The sequence below is a fragment of the Marmota marmota genome, unplaced genomic scaffold (genome assembly GCF_001458135.2).
Source record: "Marmota marmota marmota unplaced genomic scaffold, marMar, whole genome shotgun sequence".
Classification (NCBI taxonomy): Eukaryota; Metazoa; Chordata; class Mammalia; order Rodentia; family Sciuridae; genus Marmota; species Marmota marmota.
This window is the reverse complement of record NW_025999968.1, coordinates 39,504,730-39,522,512: the sequence shown is the minus strand read 5'-3', so window position 1 is coordinate 39,522,512 and position 17,783 is coordinate 39,504,730. Positions and strand designations below refer to the sequence as shown.

At 35.0% G+C, this 17,783-nt stretch overlaps 1 long non-coding RNA gene across 1 annotated transcript; it reads left to right on the top strand.

Annotated features, from left to right (window-relative positions):
• Positions 1 to 10,920: 10,920 nt before the first annotated feature.
• Positions 10,921 to 13,147, top strand: LOC125616865. The gene is made up of 2 exons (XR_007347650.1): positions 10,921 to 11,250; positions 12,764 to 13,147. It is a non-coding gene; the product is annotated as an uncharacterized LOC125616865 (long non-coding RNA).
• Positions 13,148 to 17,783: the final 4,636 nt, after the last annotated feature.

The following is a 17,783-nucleotide window of genomic DNA, read 5'->3' as shown; positions in this document are numbered from 1 at the left end:
TGTTGTTGTGTTGGAAACCAAAACTTAGGGGCTTAAAAGCAGTGACTCTTATTGCTCATAATTCTGTGGGTCAAGAATTCAGGCAGAAATCAACAGAGATGACTTTTCTCTGTCCTACCTGGTGTAGGATAATGTGGTTCCTCTGGGGCCGAAGGATCCAAGGCAACCTCTCTACAGTACCTGGGGCCTTGGTGCTGAATGCTGGCAAGGTATCTTGGTTCCCTTCCAAGGTCTTATCTCTCTTTATATGGTCTCTTGTCATTCAGTTGTCTCCATTGAGTGTCTTTACGTGAAAGGTGAATTCAGAAGGAACAAAAGCAAAAGTTGTAAGACATCTTAGGATACAAGCTCAGAACTGCTCATATTTGCATCCATTATCCTCTAAGGGTGCAGCCAGCCATGAGGATATCTTAAGTTCAAGGACAGGGAAATATATTGTTTGATGGGAGGAGGGACACACTCACATTGCAAAGGGTTGCATGGGAAAGGAAGGGATTGTTGCAATTGTTTTGGGAAACATTAAACCACAAACATAAATAAGTGAATTACATTTCTAAACCTACTACTATAAGCTCCTCACCCAAGTTACAGCCTAAATTCTAGCTGTATGAGTTTATATATTTATATTTCTGTTTGGGAGATACTGAACTCATCAGTAAATTGAACTCAATGATTTTTCATCCTGTCTTTCAGGCCTTGGTAGTTTGTTGAAAAACAAAAACAAACAAACCTTGCTGTGGTCTGGAGTGTGCCACATGGAATGAATGTGTGTGGGGGAACTATTGGCAACATCAGAGACATTGATACTTCAAACGGGGTCTTTAGTACTCAACTGTGTTAAAGTACAGTTCCAGGCATAGATCTGAAAATAAAGATGAATAAGAAATGGATTCTAGGGCTGGGCCCTGTGGTGCACACCTGTAATCTCAGTGGCTCCAGAGGCTGAGGCAAGAGGATCATGAGTTAAAAGCCAGCCTCAGCAACTTAGCGAGGCCTAAGCAACTTATTGAGATCCTACCTCTACATAAAACATAAAAAGGTCTGAGGATGTGGCTAAGTGGTTAAGCACCCCTGGGTTCAATACCCAGTAGCCCTGCCTCCCCCAATGAATTCTATTCTATGATATTTACTTATTTGTCACGATCTCTTCTTTTTAGGTATGGTATCATGCATCCACAGCCTTGTCCAGGGATCATGGATGTGGAGGATATTTCCCTGTATCTCCGAGGTTGAGTTTGTCCACATGACTTGCTTTTGCCAAAAGGACATTAACAGACATGTTGGAAACAATTGCATGAAATTTGCTTGCACAGTGGGGTTTGCTTTATTTATTTCTTCTCCAAAACCATGAGAACTAGGCCTTAGAAGTAATGACCACATCCAGACAAGCAAGGAGCTAAGTCTAGCCTGATTCACAGCTTGATGCCGAGCTGGTCATAGAGTCAGCCTTGATCTGCCAACTACCAGGTTGTTTTTTCCTACACACAAAAGCAGCTTGAAGCAAGTTATTTTCTGTCTTGTGCAGAAGAAAGACATAAAAACTGGTAATTATACTATAGTGCAGACTGTGTAGCCATAGAGATCTCTATAGAAGGCACCAACTTCATTCTCTCGGTATGTGTATGTGTAGTTATTAGAGAACAGTGAGGAACATGTTCTAGAAGGAGGTGACACAAAGCTGAGTCTTAGAACAAATGAAAGGATATGTGAGAGTTTACAAAGGAGGGGAAGTATTACAAGCCAAAACGCAGTGTGAGCAAAGGTATAAGGATAAGCTCCAGCTTGACTTGAAGAAAATCACATAAACAGTTCATTGTTCTTGGAAGTGAATGAAAGGGACTGCCCTGATTTACCAAAAAATGTAAACCTTTAAATTGGTTTTGCAGTCAATTCTAATTCCAAGAGATTTCTAGGCTGGTAATAACTAGGATTGACATGAACCTTGTTGATCTGACTAAGCGTTTTAGAGAATTTGCCCTATAGCTCCATTGTTTCTGCCTTTACAAATAACAAAATTACATTTTAATCAGAGATTTCAGTTGCACAGCTAAAAACGGCACAAATAGTAATCACAGTCATGATTTAACAGAAAGATGCTTAATTTAAAATTAACAAGAACTACTCTTCCACTGCATGCTATTTTATATAAAAATTCTAGGTGCTCCTCCTTTTAAGTAATATCTGTGCTCCTGAAAAACTGTTTATAAATCAAATGATATTAGATATCATTATAAAAATATTCCAATAGGGAATACTTTCTAGAAATATGGGTGGTTTGTTTCATAGGTATAATGTCTAGGCAAAGTTTTATTTTTGTTAAAGGAAGCTTACTTTTATATGCAGTTATAATTCAGTAGGTGATTCCTATTTTAATCTTAATTTTAGAACATTGGTGATCATGCTTTTGACACATGAGATTTTCAACATCTTTTATTCCTCATTTAAATCTTAGTTAATTTTCTGGTCCTGCAGCTATGAAAGCTTGGGCAAATTTGCAAATGTCTCTGAATCTCAGTTGTCCCCATCAGTACAAATGGGTAAATAATTCTTATTGTATATAGAACCCTGTGGTGATGAAATGAAATCTTACAGAGAATAGTGTCCAATTTACTGTGCAACATATGGCAAGCACCCAATAAATGTTATTTACTGTTATTTTCATAATAACAGTAAATAGCATAATTACTAATTACTATGCTACTTTATCTTGTAGTTGAAGAAACAAAGAGGCAGAGAGAGGCAAAAGGACTTGGACACTGGTGTTTGCTTAGGAGCTCTATAACCTGAAAAAAATTTCAGTTCCTGAATTTTATGCCAGTGCTTTTACCTGCCTGAGGCCATCTCCCTGACAGAGTTTCTAAGAACTTCATGATGAAAGCAGAGTGTTTGCAGAAATCACTGCACCTTTGAAACTGCCTTGAAACTGAAAGGACATGAATTACTAAATGAAAATATCAAAGGATGGGCAATTGTCCCCAAATACAAACATAAGAAATTTAATTCAAATAATTGCACTGGGGTTAAATTTATCTTCCTGGGAATTCTCCATATATGATAAGCAATAAATTGCTTGTAGGTTTGAAGCTTGTGGTCAAATTCCAACCAAAGAAGTAGAAAGTTTTCATATAAAATGACTGGAACATTTACTAAAGTTAAACGAAAAAGGCTGCTATTTCAGAGAGTATAGCTGATGGCACTTTCAGTTTTATCTAAATGACTGCACACAGCCCTACTTCAATTTCATTATACAGGTAAAATTAGGAAAGCTAAACATTAAATCTTATAAAGAATATAATTTAATTTAATGTTATTAGAAGCCAGTGCAAAGTATAGAATATGGAGCTGGCTTAACTGCTTCCATGCTGAATAAAACATCAGCCCTTAAACCATTCACCTCCATGCTCCCAGTTATACCTGTTGGAGCTAATTTCTACTCATTAGCTCAGTCATTTCATGGTATGCCATTTTAGGGGCACATATGTATTCTATTAGCAATAATGAATTAATGGGGGACATGTGGTAATATGATAGCAAAATTCAGTAAAAATTCTATTTGAACTTAATTCTTTGGGATACGAACATAACCCACAAAGGAGTACTGTGATCTATAGTGAAGAATAATTTGCCTACTGCTCTGGTTTGCAATTAATGAAACATCCTCAGGAAATCCCAATTTCTGATTAAAGAGAGTTGATTACAATTAATGTATCCAAATTAACTGCCAAAAAAAGGAAGGTACCTCATAATGATCTACATTGTTCCTCCAATTTTTAAATTCCCAAGGCTACTCATATCTGTGCCCTTTTAAGCCTTAATGATACATATTTGGTTTTAAAATTTCGGTTTTTGGTTAATGAGACAATGATAGTCCTTCCTGGAGAAAATATTCAAGGGCTTGTGAATTTCCTTTTTCTCTTTCTCTAATTTTCTGTCAAAATAGCATCATTGGTGTTTACAGAAGGTTGCATAAACCTAGGTCATCAGCTGCAGCCATACGTGATCTAGTTCTCCAAGCATATCCTTCCTCCAAAGGATTTACTCTTAGCCTTTATGATATGCTGTCTGCCATGGCACACAGGCAAAGATTTCAACAAAAGATATATTTTCAGGCAGATATGGCATGGAGAGCTACCCATTTCATTTTTCATTCTGATTATCTTAATAAGTAAGTAAGCTCTTGCAGACCAAATCTTTGTAACATTATAAAATTTTGCATTTTTCAGGATTTTTGCAAACACTTTCATGGGATATTTAGAAATGTTGCATCAAATTCTGTTAACTTGTATGTCATTTTAAACTGGAAGTCTCCCACATATAGTATTTGTTAGAAATTATTTACTTCTATTGGAATCACATTTGTATTTTAAAAGCAGCAAGAGAGTACTATAATTTATAAGATATAATAGACTAGGAATTAGTCAAGAGAATTAATGTTTACTTCCTCAAATAATTATTTGTTTATACAATATTTTTTCTCTTACAGAAACTTCTTTTGATTTACCTGTTATATTTTTTATTAATATATTTCATGAGTGATCCAGAATTTCAGTAAAAAATTCAAATCACAGATGAACAAAAAGAAAAAGAAAAATTGAATATCATAAAATCTCATTATCTAGGCCCAGTCATGGTTAACTATTTGGCATTTTGTCACATGTACTTTTATATTAAAATACATGTGTATAGCTTTTATTGTAAAATAAAACTACATTAAGGTATATATTAGATTTTGTCATATTAATTAAAAATATATACATTCATTTCAGTGGCTGCATAATATTTTGTTGCATAAAAGTACCATCATTTAAGTTGCTTCCATGTGTTTTCCTATTTTAAGTAAAGCTATAAAGGAGGCCAATATAGTTAAACCTTCATATAATTATCTAATTGTTTCTTTAGGAAATATTTTAAAAATTCAATTTAAAAGGTGTGCTTTTAAGCATTCATAATGCAAAATGCTTTGAAAAATAATATATCATATGTCAAAATACACTCTATTTTCATGTATATCTAAAAAGAACAAATTAAAAAAATAATGTATCAATATAAACTACCAACTAGTATATGGGAGTATCCATTTCTTAGTAGGCTTACTAATACTAGAGATTATTTCAAGTACTTAGCAACTTTATAGGTTTGATATCTCCTTGTTCTTTCAATTATCATTCATTTGATTACAAGTTTTAAAGAAGTATATTGATTATTTACATTTCTTCTGTAATTTTCTTTTTTAATGTTCTTTGACTACTTTCACAGTGTAGCTTTTATTATTTTCTTATAATTTTGCAAGACTTTTTTTTGACAAATCCTCATCAATACCACTATTTACATCTAAAATTTTTAAAATAATGGCATTCTGGGGACAGAAGAGCAAGCAAGCATCTTGTTGGGTGACGGAGTCACGTCTTCAGGGTATACATTAGCTGTTTCTGACAGTCTTTTGCAAGACATTGTCTAAATATTGCAGACAATTTTTGAGTTAGATGTTTATTTTTAACTATTGTTCTGTGGTTTCTGCCCTAAGAATTGAAAAATGCTTCACCTGCTCAAAAATCAACCAACTGGCCCAAAGTTATTTGAAAATTTCATTCCATTATTCCCCAAAATACTTACTACTCAGTTATGTGTGCTTCATTCCAAAGATAAACCCTGAATCCTGGGTGAAGTATGCAACCTACAAATGGAAATAGTGATAAAAACCACTGCCCTTTAGAGGCACAGAGGGAAGGAGTGATGTGAATGGGAAAGAGTACAGGGGCAAACTACACAAATTTTCGCAGAACACATTTTTAGGATAGGAAATCTTAAAATTTCAGTATTAATTAGTGGATAGAAATGATAAACTTAAATGTAAGCTCTGAACATTTTATAACTAGAAAAACTCAAAATATTATGTCATTTGAATTAGAAGAGTCCTGACAATGAAAGTTGTATAGCACGCAGGCAATGTGGCACACCAGGAGATGGCTGGAGGAAGAAAGCAACTCTGAACAGGAGGAGAATAGAAACACCATACTTAACTATTCCTGGCAAGCATTTTATTTGTTCGCTGAAGCAAGCCTGAATAAAAAAATTAACAACAGGTCTTTACTATATCATGTGTTAAATCTACTGTATTAAAATAAAATGTTTGTCTTTACTAGTCCATAAACTACTTTATTTTTACTTTAGAACAACTATCCAGTGATTCTCAGCAAATTATTTTATCTTCATTAATCCTGACTGAAAGAAGGCCTCTGTGTATTGCTACAATATAAATAACTAGAAGGACCTGTTATTAGAACTGAATTCTGGTGCCCAGAGTGTGCTAAATCAGTAAGAACAGTCAATTAGGGAAAGGTGACTTGATAAGGTGTATTCCTGTCTGGGTGTGCTGCTGTGGCACAAGCACAAAGATCCAGCCTCCCAGGAAGAAATGTGAACAATGTTTCATGTTTATTCAGTTCTTTATTTTCCATATTTTTATGATTTGGTGATGCATCATTAGATTTCTTTAAAATGCTGAAGACTGTCAGAAACAGCTAATGTATACCCTGAAGACGTGACTCCGTCACCCAACAAGATGCTTGCTTGCTCTTCTGTCCCCAGAATGCCATTATTTAAAAAATTTTAGATATAAATGTGGTATTGATGAGGATTTGTTAAAAAAAATTAGTCATAAATAAATAAATTATTCTACTGCTGGAATCAATGAGATGATCATGAATAATGGGTGATTTAAAAGTCTATTTTGTAATGTATCCATCGAATCAGTATTACATCTGTTACTAAAACAAACTAGAAATATCTATTTAATGTAGTCACCTATTTTCCTCCTGTTTTTCTCTTTGTTTGCAGAGTGAAAATATTGGGCTGGGGCTGTAGCTTAGTGGCAGAGTGCTTGCTTAGCATTTGTGAGGCACTGGGTTTGATCCTTAGCGCCACATAAAAAACTAAACAAATAAAGGCATGATATCTACAACTATAAAAAAATTTTAAAAAGAGTGAAAATATCAATAAATAAACATCCATAGCTTCATCAGCATGTCACTGTTGCCAGAACGTATTGAAGAGGAAATGCAGGTAAGCTCTCTCTGCTCTAGTTTCTTCATTTGTAAAATATGAATTATGTATCAAAAAGTATTAGTGTATGATGTTCCATTTGTATCACATGAACTTTGCTTTTTGAGGAGCTACATCTTAACTCATTTCTTTTCAGGGCACCTCTAAGCTCAACCTGTTCACATTATATCTACATTTTTTTCCTAGACAGACTTTTGCTATATAATATGTAAATTGGTAAACTGTTCAGAGCATTTATCATTTGTACCATTATTTAGCAATCACAGTCTTACTGATTTATGGCATATCTTTTACTATCATCTGAATTTTTATTTTAATATTTCTCTTATATTGAAAATTAATGAACTTAAATCCTTCCTTCTTCTTGGGCAAGGCCTATGACTTTTTAGTGATTCCCACACCACAACACAGTCTCTATATGTCCAATGTGGTATTTCTTATGTCAATCGATTCTAGGCTTTCACAACTGTTGCATTATTGACATTTGGGACTGGATAATTCTTTGTTGTAGGGGGAACTGTTTTGCGTATTATAGTACGTTTAGCAGCATTCTTGGCCCCGTATATGAGATTCCAGTAACACCAAACTTCCTAACCTGTGTTGACAGCCAAAATGTCTCAAAGACTTTGATTGTCAAATAGCTCTATGGAGTGGGGATTTATGCCTCATTGAGAAACTGTAGATTTCATGAAGAAACAATGAAATTCAACTTCTAATGAGAGTAGAGCTCCACAGAAGCTTTATTTATTCCATTTAGAAATGAAATGAGTGTGCTTCTCATGGTCTGACTTTTTTGGAGCGAATGTGTCTTTTCTAGCTTAACAGAAGATTAAATGGTTTTCATCTCGGTGCTTTCTCTAGCTCCTCTTTCTCTCTGGGTCACCTGAGTTTTTGTCATCAAGCTACATTTCGTCCTGATTAAAACTATCACTTACATGAAGTTGTTCACTAGCAGCTATTATTAGAGAAAGGTTAGAAGGAAATATAAAACCAATGTCTAGTAGTGTGAGTTAGATGATCTGTTCTCTCATTTATCTAATCACCAAGTTCTAGCAGTTTTATTTTTGAAATGTCTTTCAAGTCTTTTGATGCAATTCGATCCACATTGAATTGCCCTATTTCAGTCCACCATCATGTCTCACTGAGATTGCTGCCCTACTTACGGGCTCTGGTATTTCTAATGGGAGTAAAAATCAGGTACACTCTAATGGGAAAGAAGAGATGTCTAAGAGATGTATCTTAAACATGCACTTGCTTAAATTTACAATTATAGTGAAAATTAGAGGTAAAAATTAGAGACATCAAAGAGTTTTTTTAGTAATTACTAATCAAGAAGATGTAATTCTGCATATAGAAGGTTATTAGTATAGTGATAATGCAGATAATAGTAATATTCAACATCTAATGAGATGTTTTATTTAGGAGGATAGTGGGAATGAGGGATTGATGGAAATCAGTTACTACTTAGTAGCACCATGATTACCCAGCCTTCCAACAGCTATTTGGACATCCACACCTCCTCTTCTATTCTCCAGTTCTCACTTCTAAGGTTATAGAACACTTAGGGTGGGTTGGAGTTAGAAGATCGTTTTGTTAATGAGATAAACAGATTATCTGTCAATCAATCTATGTGTGTGTATATACATATGTCTGTCTCTATATATGTAAACACATGCAAGTACACTAACACACATGAATGAAAGAAAATACTATCACACAACCATAAATTTGTGTTTTATTTTTGAATGCAAAAGACCTGTGGTACTCTCTGAATTGTTTTTTGAGTTTTATATTTTGAAAAGCATTATTTTATGCAATTGCTCTTTTTGTAAATGCATTATAGTATCACTATTTCAAATAGAAATACTTAAAATATACTATTTTTATTAAAATATTTGAGAATTTTTAAATTTTAAAAATATTCACTCATATATGGTTAGCATGGGTGCCTACAAAAGGGATACATTAATCGACTGGCAGAGATATTTTTCTATTAAGATATGCTATTGCCTGTCACAAGGGTGATGGTTCTTTTGGTCTTTTCACATCCCTGAAATCACCATGTGACTCCATCTATAATTTCTTTTGTCTTTGGTCAACCCTCCAGGCTGTATTAGCCCTGGTACTCCTTAAGCAGAGCTCTGTATCACAGCTTGCTTATAGGTAGTTTATTCTGAAGAGATCCCCAGTAATAGCTCTAGGGACTATAAATGGTAAAGCAGGGGATGAGAGGAAATTAATCTAAGGGGGCTTTATCATCACTGTATGGGACTGAAGTTCAGTCTTACTAGGGACCTTTGAGGAGCTGTGTGAGGCAAATCTCAGAACTGCCCAGCTGAGAGAGGATTCTTCTTTTCCCCTTTGGTCAAGTATTGCCCTTTTAGAGTTAGTTCCCTTCCACCTCACATATTTGTGCATGGGTCAGAATGGCTTAGAAAATTCTAAGGTATTCCCACGAGATAGCAGCAGAGAAGTCCCAGGAATAAAATATCAGAGACATAAGAGGCATCTGAAGCAGCTATTTTCAGGTAACAAATGTATGCAGATGGTTTATCTGTTACATATATGGTTTTATAGCAATGACTGTGATAATAAGTTGTGAGAATGTGAGATGGGGCCTTACTGTGGATCACCCAGTACAGGTGTGCTTTAGCCATGGATGGATCATCTTTTTCCTAATGTCAAAGAAGTAAACAAAGTGACCATTATCATTCAGACTTGAAATTCAGATTTGAATGACCATTGTCATTCATTTGCATTACTGTGACTTGTGAAAATCTCTAAAGAGAAAAAAATTGACTGTACTGTTTATCCACATAGAGTTTATAAATCTATGCAAATATATAACTTAATATGAGATGTTTATTAGGTTATCAGGAATGCAATAATCTGGCATTATTTGGAGATTTACTAAGTGAAATTTACAGTACTGGGAACCTCCTTGAACAGGAAAAAAGATTGAAAAGAACAGGGAGTAAGAACATGGAGTTCGACATTCGGATAATTCATAGTAGATTAAGAAAGATCATTGTTCTTCCTATAATGATGTTACAATATTGGCTGAGTTAAAATAATATTTTTCCTTAAAACCGTCAATGAGGTGTGGATGCAAAAATGTTGAAATACACTAAAGTACCAAAAGGGATGGCCCCTTCTTGGGTGAGAAAAGAGTGGAAGCTACTTTCACCTATGGATGTATTTATTGCATTTGGGTATTCAGGCAGTTGGAGGAATGTGCTTGAAATGAACAGAGAAACTTCAATGGGAGAAGGAAAATCCAGGCCTTTATTAGTTGCACATGGGCTGGCACAGTGGGTTGGCATTTGGAAGAGCTCTAGACATGGAACAAATCTTCCACCCACTGATTCTCCCCCACAGGACTTTTGCTGAATAAATGGTGGCTTGGGAACCTGAGGACTGGATGGAAAGGAGAAGAAAAATCACAGGGTCTTGCAATGCATAGATCAGTTCTGCTACACTTGTATGACCAAACATGAGACATTCATAAAAGTAGGACTATGAGACTCATAATCAAGAGAGAAAAAAAATCACTAAAAATAGACTTACAAGGGATCCAGATGTTGGATTTAGCAGACAAGAATTTTAAATAATAATTATAAATAGTTTAAAGAATTTAGAGGAAAAAATATTTAGTGTGGATTCAAAAGATGGAGGGTTACAGCAGAAAAATGGATATTGAAAAATAATCAAATGGAAATTATAGAAATGAAAAATACCATGTCTGAAAAAACAGAAATTAACTCACTCTCTGGACCCACTGAGAGTCCCTGGGAAAATGATACTAAGACTATGTTTTCTGTTTTTCTCTGTTTCAAATACTTGCACCAAAACTCCAATGCTTGAATTACAATGACCTTTCATATGTGACCCCTTCTTACCTCTCCATGCCCTCACTCACGCTTCTCACCCCAAAGGTGATGAGCTGTCCCCGCAGGATGTGTGGCGTACCCTGGGACGGCACAGGTCAGGGAGGGCTGCTTGGCCCATGGTGTCAAAGGTTTACTCAGAAAAGTACAGCAGGATAGATCTGGCTGAAGGGGTCTAAAAGTGTCTCTTTTTGCTCTCTCATGGTGACAGTGACTTTATCTGCAACTTGTTACCTACAGGAGTTGGGAATGGATTCATGTTCCATGGAGTCCAAGAATGAACACGGTTAGAACCCCTGAGGTAAGCAAGCAAACTGGGGTTTTATTAAAAAGGAAAGTGAGGGAAACATTCAGAACTCCTGGTGCAGCGCTCCGAGAGGCAAGTGTGCTGTTTAAGTCTTACTTACCTCCTCCTTTTAAAGGCAAGTAAGAAGAAGTTGATAAGCTCCTCTTGGTTTGTTTTTGATATTTCTATTGTCCTGCAGAGGGTGCAGGCTGGATTACAGATTATACCGTCCTTTTTGGCAAGATGGAAACTTCTGCCCTTTTTGAGAAACAGGAAAATCTTATAACGGGCTGTTCAAATAAACCGCTGTCCTTGAGTTTGCCCTCTTGTGGACCTTTACTGTCCCCTCCCTACTCTCCACTGCCTAGCCTTTTCTATCTCAGACTTGTTACTCATTTTTACCTGGTCAACTCCTATTCATATTTAGGGTAATTTATAAATCACTTCTTCTAGAAAATTTTTAATCTTTTAAGTCAGAATTAAATATTCCTCCTCTTTCCTTCTTCTTTCCTTTCTCCTTCTTTCACTTCTTTCCTTCCTTTTCCCCTCCCTCCTTTCTTTCTTCTGTCACCCCCCCCCCCATTTTTCTCATGGTGCAGCTATATTTGCTGTGAATTAGCATTATCCATCATTGCAAGAAACCCTAAGTTAGATCCGTGGGTCATTTTCTATATACCAAATTCTTATTTAATGTACTTTTTTTGTTGAAAAAATTCCATGCAGTATTCTGTTATCCTAAGAAGTGGCTCTAGAGAGAAAGTAACTTAAAAGTTTCCCTTATTGTCTAGGTTTGTATTCCTCCAAAATTTTTGCTTTGTATTTCTATCAGTGAAAAAATATTTCAGTAAGCATACACCCTGCAATATGAAAATAGTTGTTTATTCATTTATAACATATATCCTGAAAGTTTAAGTATTAAACATTCCAAAAGTTTAATCCTAATTTTTGGAAAAAATATTATTAGAAGTTCTAATATGTTCTTCACATACCTCCATGATCCCTCTCACATTTTTTTCTGGGGTGTATGTACCCTACTTTATAGCCCATTGGTTCCAAAACAATTCTGACTGGTGTACTTTCACCACTGATAACATAGTTGTGAATTTTTATTCCAATGAATATTGTGTCTAGGATGAGATTCCCATGTAATTTCCTGTTTTCATTTCATTGCTTACTTAAATCCTTGGTGATATAATTTATCAGATAATTCCAGAGTTGAGGTGAGATTACATGGGGGGTTTCAGTAAAATAATTCTAAGTTGCTTCAATATAAACATATTTTTCTTAACCATGAAGCAGTTAGAAATAGAGGAATATTTAAAATATTCACAATATTGTAGATCTTGTGTTCCCAGGAATACCATTAGGGGATTGTTGCAACATATAACTTTGCTTGATAGACACATACTTGTGGTTGGGAAGAATAGAAATATTCTAGCTTAATGATTTTCAGATATGTAGCATCCATCACTTAATAATTCTAAAGGAATAAGATACAAAAGCATAATTACTATAACATGTGTTTCAGATTTTAAGACAATTAGCTGGAGACCTCAAACTTTCCTTTCTCATTCAGCACACACAAGAAAAATAGTGCTTCGTATTGGGTAAGCATTTCGTACTTTATGAAGTACATAAATATTCATTGTTTCATTTCATGTTTATAACAATACTGTGAGGAAGCCAGGAATTTTTATCCAATTTTTTTTTTATTTGAAAGAATTGATAAGGAGCAGATGAGATAAATGGCTTAAAGGTCATACAGCAAATCTGGGTGGAGCATACCAACTCAGTTCTGGGTTTCCCTTTCCTTAAATTTTTTTTTTTTTTTTTTTGGTTAGGCAGGACTTTAGTGATTTATCCAATTCATTTACATATTTATGTAAATAAAGTTTTTGTAATGTCAATTATAATCCTAAAAAAACCTTAACATGCAAAGCACTCCTTGTAACAAAAGTGGAATAAATATTATTTGTAAGTCTGATGCCCCAGTTGATTCTCCATCAGGACAATCAGAGAATTGGAAGGAAACTTACACCATTCTTCCATGGATTCTCCTATGCTTGACATGATGGATGTTCCTATTTTGTTCTTAAACTCTGCTGGGATAAAATCTCCAAGTAGCTCTGCCTAATATTCTTGTTGTCTTTTATAATAATAGAATATAAAGTTAGATGTACCCATTTAGCAACATTTCTTCAGTAGAATGATAACATTGTATTTAAAAAAAATGGTGTGAAATTTAACAGGGAAAACTTACATTATTGAAAACTCAAGGCAGGCATTCTGGCTGGCCTGCCTTAGAAAGGTAGGAGCTTCTTTAAAATAAAATTGCTAACTCATCTCCCCGAAACACCTACATGTGTCTAATCACTAGAAAAACTGTTATTTATAACTATGCATTTAGAATTGCTTTAATTGTCTTGTTATCTTTAGTTATAATCCATTATTTTCTATGGCACCACCCAGAATCTAAGGCCTTTTGCACACTAAACAAGTGATTTACATCCTCCTTTCTTCAGCACTTATTGTAGGACTGACTTTTTTTCTGAGTGCATAAAAAAATATGATCTGTCAATTCAGTTAATGAGCTTTTATTTATTATCCAGAGATTGTGAGAGTGATAAAAAAAATACAGTAAAAGCTGATATAGACATAGACATAAGAATTATGTTTAGTGGAATGTCTGCTGGTAGATTGACCTGAGAGGGAGCTGAATTTTAGCAAAATCTTGAAAGATTGCCAGGATTTTCTTAAGTCAAAATTGATGAGCACCAACTTTAGGCCAAAGCATGAAAATGAGAAAGAGTGGGTGAGTCAGGTATAATAAGTCATTTTTCTCTTCTAAATTATATTTAAGCTTCTTAAAATAGGCCCAACTATCCAAGTCTAGTTTTTAAACCGCAATTTCACAAAGTTCTTTTGTATTGTCTTTATAAACTATTCATTATGTAAAACATCACTAGTAATTATCTAAGAGAGGAAAATATGAATTGTTCCTATTATGAAGAATTGCTACAAAAACCCCCAAGTCTGTGTTTTTGTGCAAACCTGGGAACTATTCCCACTGACAGAAACTATTCACTATACTTAATTCTCTTCTAGCAGCAAGTGCCACAACTTTTTGAACTTCCTGTTCATTTGGTTATAAATATTGCCTTTAAATTTTTTTCAGATATCATCCCTGTAAGCTAAAACCATATGTTACATTTTAGAAGTTATTTTTTTCTATATAGCACCATATTATTATGTTAAAGTTTTGCAATTATTTCTTTTGACAGGAGATTCTGAAATGGTTGAATGCTATGGATTATGCTTCCTTTTGACAGAAACTATTTTTTTTATCACAAACACATTTCCACTATTAAAAATATAAAAGAAACCAGATTTATTGTCTGGATTTTATTGAAGGAAATGTGAAAACAACAGTTTTACAGTGTGCTGGTTCATAGGAAAGATAGCACATTCCTGAGAGTTCGTGGTAGCCAAACACAATAGGGGTCTCAGGACATGACAGAATCATTGTGTGGGCAGTGGGATACTCTAGAGATGTGAGAGGCTTTCTTGCTGATTTTTCACTGGTGAAATTAGTGTCTTAAGAAGAGTTTGATGTCCTTCGCTTATTTTCTTTTTGGGTTTAGAAAACATTAGGGGAGAGGAAGTTGGGAGAATTGCAGAAAGACACATGGATAGTTCATCCCTGTATTTTAACTGGAGCCATATAATGTTGGGCAAAAGATTTGACAGCCCAGCCCAAAGAAGCATTTCCTCTTCATTTACTGTGTAGCTTATGCATAAGGAAGACCCTGAGATGGCATTTTATCTTCCATGAACTGTGGTTAGTTAGTAGTATCTAACTTAACCTGATGTGGATTCAGCAGAAAGAATATTTGCATCCTCAGTAAACGGTATACTGTACTGGCTTTCCATAAACCCAGTTTATCCTCTTTTGGGTTCATCTGTGTTACTGTTTTACTCGATACATGACTAAATGGAAAATGTATGCTTGGGTAGAAGGATGGTGAAGAGAAGATGAAAACAGCCTCTGACTCTATTTTCCAAACCTCAACCTGAAAGATGAAAAAGCTTTGGTAATTGTGGTGTGTTTTCCCTTTGGACTCAAGTTCAGATCTGAAGGAGAGTGTCTGCAATGGTTTCATGGTATTCATTTAGGGTGAAGGTGACCTTGTTTGTAGATGGCTTCTGACATGTTCTATTTGACACTGCTTCCTCTGCCTAGCAATCTTTCACCTGCCAAGAAAACTTTGCCTCCACACCAAAGAAGACCTTGAGTGTCAAGCCCAGGGGATGATGGTCGGCAGCTGCTACTGAGACAAGTAGATTCTCAGCTTTGCAGAAGCTTGTCCAGCCCACTGATGACTAAGGACTGGCCTAAAAACAACCATGATTGGGCACGAGTTGATTATAGGAGTCTGATTTTGGGGGAATTCCAATGACTTTGAAGTTTCCCACAAGCATGGTTTTTCCTTTATTGAAGCAAGGCAAGTCAAAAGATATGAGCAAGACCCATGTGATCAATAAGCAGAAAGCAAAACAGGTTAATGTGTAAAACATCCCCGGAAAAAAGTGCTCTTTATCTTTTATAGCACATAAAAATTTTTCCATTTGGCAAACCATGTCCTTTAAAAATAGCATGGACTCATGGTATAAAATGGGAAAAGAGAGAGGAAAGTATTATAACATAGTTTTAGAAAGTTATGAATTGGATTTCACCTGTATGCTGAATCTGGAAAAAGTTGCTCTAAAATTTTTTTAAAAAGTTTTTCAAGTAATTGTAATGCTTTATCTTTACTTTTTACAAAAGTTAAATAAAGCATGCCTTAAAGGAATTTACATAAATTTTGGCAAGAAGTAGCAGTTACTCCACTTGATTGTCTGCTTCTCAGAATATATTGGTTTTGTCTTAGAGTAATGTCAACACCACGACTTCAGTAACTTAAATCAGTCGCCTTTTGTCATCTCTGCAATGATTTGTTTTTACTGACTTTTTAAATTATCATGAAAGTAAATGTCAATAAAATTAAAAATCCATTTTAATATGGGAAATCTCACACATAAGTAAAAAGTAGAGAGAAGAGTAGAATGAATTTGTATCATCCACAGTCAAACTTCTCCACTCACAGCCAACCTATTTTCAACTGTTTTTATCCATCCCCTTCATATCCATCTCTTGGATTATTTTGAAACAATCACAAGACACAATATCATCTATACTTCAGGCACCCACCTCAGTATAGTGTTATCTATAAAAGAATGTCTACTTTAAAATTTAACTACATTTTAATTATACTGTATTATTATCACACTAAAGTTTAATCAGATTTTTTAAAGTATCAGATGTCCATTCCATGTACAAATTTCTCTATTTTTCTTGTAATTCTTAAACTTATTTGCTTGAGTTATTATTTTAGAAAAGGTCCACCACACGCTGCATTTGTAAAAACATGTTTCTATATTCCCTAAGTCTTTTTTATCCTTTGCTTTGCTCTCTCTGTCTTTGTCTGTCTCTTTCTTTAGAGCTTATTTTTTGAAGACAGTGGGTAATTTTGTCCTCTGGAGTTTGCCACATCCTGGATAATGTTAATTTTATCCCTTTTGGGTCACGAAAGCTCTTCTGTCTCCTATAATTTCTGAAAATTTATGGTTATATCTAGAGGCTTGATCTGACTCAGGTTTGATTTACATCAGATGGTGTTGTCTACTTACATCAGGAGACACAGAGTTTTTTTTCTCTCTGGTTTTTACCAGTCATCAATGATCATTTATTAGACTCATTGCAGATGGGGAATCTTGTAATACTATCAATTCTTTATTTCTGGGTATACACAAAAGTACCAAACAAAATTTCCAGTTGTTTGGATGTGAGGCAGCTAAGAAAAATTAGGAATCAATGATGAATTTGATGAATTTGGCCAGAGCATTTTGAAGGATGGGGTCACTGAGATGGGAAAGATTTCAAGTTTAGCAATGGAGGTGGGAGTAAAATCTGAAATTTACTTTTGGATTTAAACGGGCTCGATGATATCTGTAAAGGCATCTGAATCGGTCAAAGTTCAAGCTGAGAAGCAGACCTCCCTCCACACAAATCTCTTTATCTTTATCTACATATAACAGATATATTCAATATAAGTACATGAATGGATTTTGTTAGAGACTTGACCTTGTGCAATTGCAGGAGTTGTTTAAACAGTTTCCATAAGACTTCTGTCTTAAACTGAAGCTTGAAGTCCACAGACAGACAGTTGGAAAGACAAAGATGCAAAATGAGAGAGAGAGAGAGTGAGAGAGAGAGAGAGAGAGAGAGAGCGCAAGAACAGAACGTCCTAGAATACATATGCAATGTCAGTTCATGGTGCCTCTGATTTTGCTAGTGTAGTTCTCTTGAAGAATTCGGAGCTTTTTTCCAGACAGATAACACTTGGCCCCAGCTAAAAGATATGCCAAGAGCAAGTGGAACAACTGCATATCTCGCCCCTGCCTTATGCCAATACAGAGAAGTAGCGGGTAAGTGAAAATGGGTAATAATT